Below are 2,500 nucleotides of genomic sequence, written 5' to 3'. Positions count from 1 at the left end.
CCTGGTGCGGCCGCTTGCCTCGACCACCATCGGCACACGCTGGGCCCTGGTGCGGTCGGTTGCCTCGAGCACCATCGGCACACGCTGGGCCCTGGTGCGGGCGCTTGCCTCGACCACCATCGGCACACGCTGGGCCCTGGTGCGGCAGGTTGCCTCGAGCACCATCGGCACACGTGGGCCCTGGTGCGGTCGGTTGCCTCGAGCACCATCGGCACACGCTGGGCCCTGGTGCGGGCGTTTGCCTCGACCACCATCGGCACACGCTGGGCCCTGGTGCGGCAGGTTCCCTCGACGACCATCGGCACACGCTGGGCCCTGGTGCGGCAGGTTGCCTCGAGCACCATCGGCACACGCTGGGCCCTGGTGCGGTCGGTTGCCTCGATCACCATCGGCACACGCTGGGCCCTGGTGCGGGCGGTTGCCTCGACCACCATCGGCACACGCTGGGCCCTGGTGCGGCAGCTTGCCTCGAGCACCATCGGCACACGCTCGGCCCTGGTGCGGTCGGTTGCCTCGAGCACCATCGGCACACGCTGGGCCCTGCTGCGGCAGGTTGCCTCGACCACCATCGGCAGCCTCGACCACCATCGGCACACGCTGGGCCCTGGTGCGGGCGCTTGCCTCGACCACCATCGGCACACGCTCCGCCCTGGTGCGGCAGGTTGCCTCGACCACCATCGGCACACGCTGGGCCCTGGTGCGGGCGGTTGCCTCGACCACCATCGGCACACGCTGGGCCCTGGTGCGGGCGCTTGCCTCGACCACCATCGGCACACGCTGGGCCCTGGTGCGGCAGGTTGCCTCGAGCACCATCGGCACACGCTGGGCGCTGGTGCGGCAGGTTGCCTCGACCACCATCGGCACACGCTGGGCCCTGGTGCGGGCGCTTGCCTCGAGCACCATCGACACACGCTCGGCCCTGGTGCGGTCGGTTGCCTCGAGCACCATCGGCACACGCTGGGCCCTGGTGCGGCAGGTTGCCTCGACCACCATCGGCACACGCTGGGCCCTGGTGCGGGCGCTTGCCTCGACCACCATCGGCACACGCTCGGCCCTGGTGCGGTCGGTTGCCTCGAGCACCATCGGCACACGCTGGGCCCTGGTGCGGCAGGTTGCCTCGAGCACCATCGGCACACGCTGGGCCCTGGTGCGGGCGGTTGCCTCGACCACCATCGGCACACGCTGGGCCCTGGTGCGGGCGCTTGCCTCGACCACCATCGGCAGACGCTGGGCCCTGGTGCGGCAGGTTGCCTCGAGCACCATCGGCAGACGCTGGGCCCTGGTGCGGCAGGTTGCCTCGAGCATCATCGGCACACGCTGGGCGCTGGTGCGGCAGGTTGCCTCGACCACCATCGGCACACGCTGGGCCCTGGTGCGGGCGCTTGCCTCGAGCACCATCGACACACGCTCGGCCCTGGTGCGGTCGGTTGCCTCGAGCACCATCGGCACACGCTGGGCCCTGGTGCGGCAGGTTGCCTCGACCACCATCGGCACACGCTGGGCCCTGGTGCGGGCGCTTGCCTCGACCACCATCGGCACACGCTCGGCCCTGGTGCGGTCGGTTGCCTCGAGCACCATCGGCACACGCTGGGCCCTGGTGCGGCAGGTTGCCTCGAGCACCATCGGCACACGCTGGGCCCTGGTGCGGGCGGTTGCCTCGACCACCATCGGCACACGCTGGGCCCTGGTGCGGGCGCTTGCCTCGACCACCATCGGCACACGCTGGGCCCTGGTGCGGGCGCTTGCCTCGAGCACCATCGGCAGACGCTGGGCCCTGGTGCGGCAGGTTGCCTCGAGCACCATCGGCAGACGCTGGGCCCTGGTGCGGCAGGTTGCCTCGAGCACCATCGGCACACGCTGGGCCCTGGTGCGGTCGGTTGCCTCGAGCACCATCGGCACACGCTGGGCGCTGGTGCGGGAACTTGCCTCGACCACCATCGGCACACGCTGGGCCCTGGTGCGGCAGGTTGCCTCGATCACCATCGGCACACGCTGGGCCCTGGTGCGACAGGTTGCCTCGAGCACCATCGGCACACTATCGGCCCTGGTGCGGGCGGTTGCCTCGACCACCATCGGCACACGCTGGGCCCTGGTGCGGGCGCTTGCCTCGAGCACCATCGGCACACGCTGGGCCCTGGTGCGGGCGGTTGCCTCGAGCACCATCGGCACACGTTGGGCCCTGGTGGGTTTAGGCACATCTTCAAATTTCTGCCGTGCCAATGCCATTTTTATGGCTTGTAAATTCATACAATGGTCCCCTAAGCCTTCACGTGAAGTTTCGTTGGAAGATGACTCGTTTTCTATTTTTCACGATTTTCGAAACTTTTTGCGGTTCGGGATTTTTTAAAATTTTTTTATAAGGATTTTTGGCCCCAAATTTTGTAGGCATGATCCTTCTATTTTTGTTGGCATGCACAAAAAAATTCAGCTAAAAACTCGAAGTAGAGAAGATTTTGTGACCGTTTGAAAAAAGTGTCCCCATTTCAGACACTTTAACGGC

This window comes from Durio zibethinus, unplaced genomic scaffold, assembly GCF_047325235.1.
Source record: "Durio zibethinus cultivar Kanyao isolate XHJ-2024 unplaced genomic scaffold, ASM4732523v1 HiC_scaffold_68, whole genome shotgun sequence".
In the NCBI taxonomy this organism is placed as follows: domain Eukaryota; kingdom Viridiplantae; phylum Streptophyta; class Magnoliopsida; order Malvales; family Malvaceae; genus Durio; species Durio zibethinus.
This window is presented reverse-complemented; position numbering follows the sequence as displayed.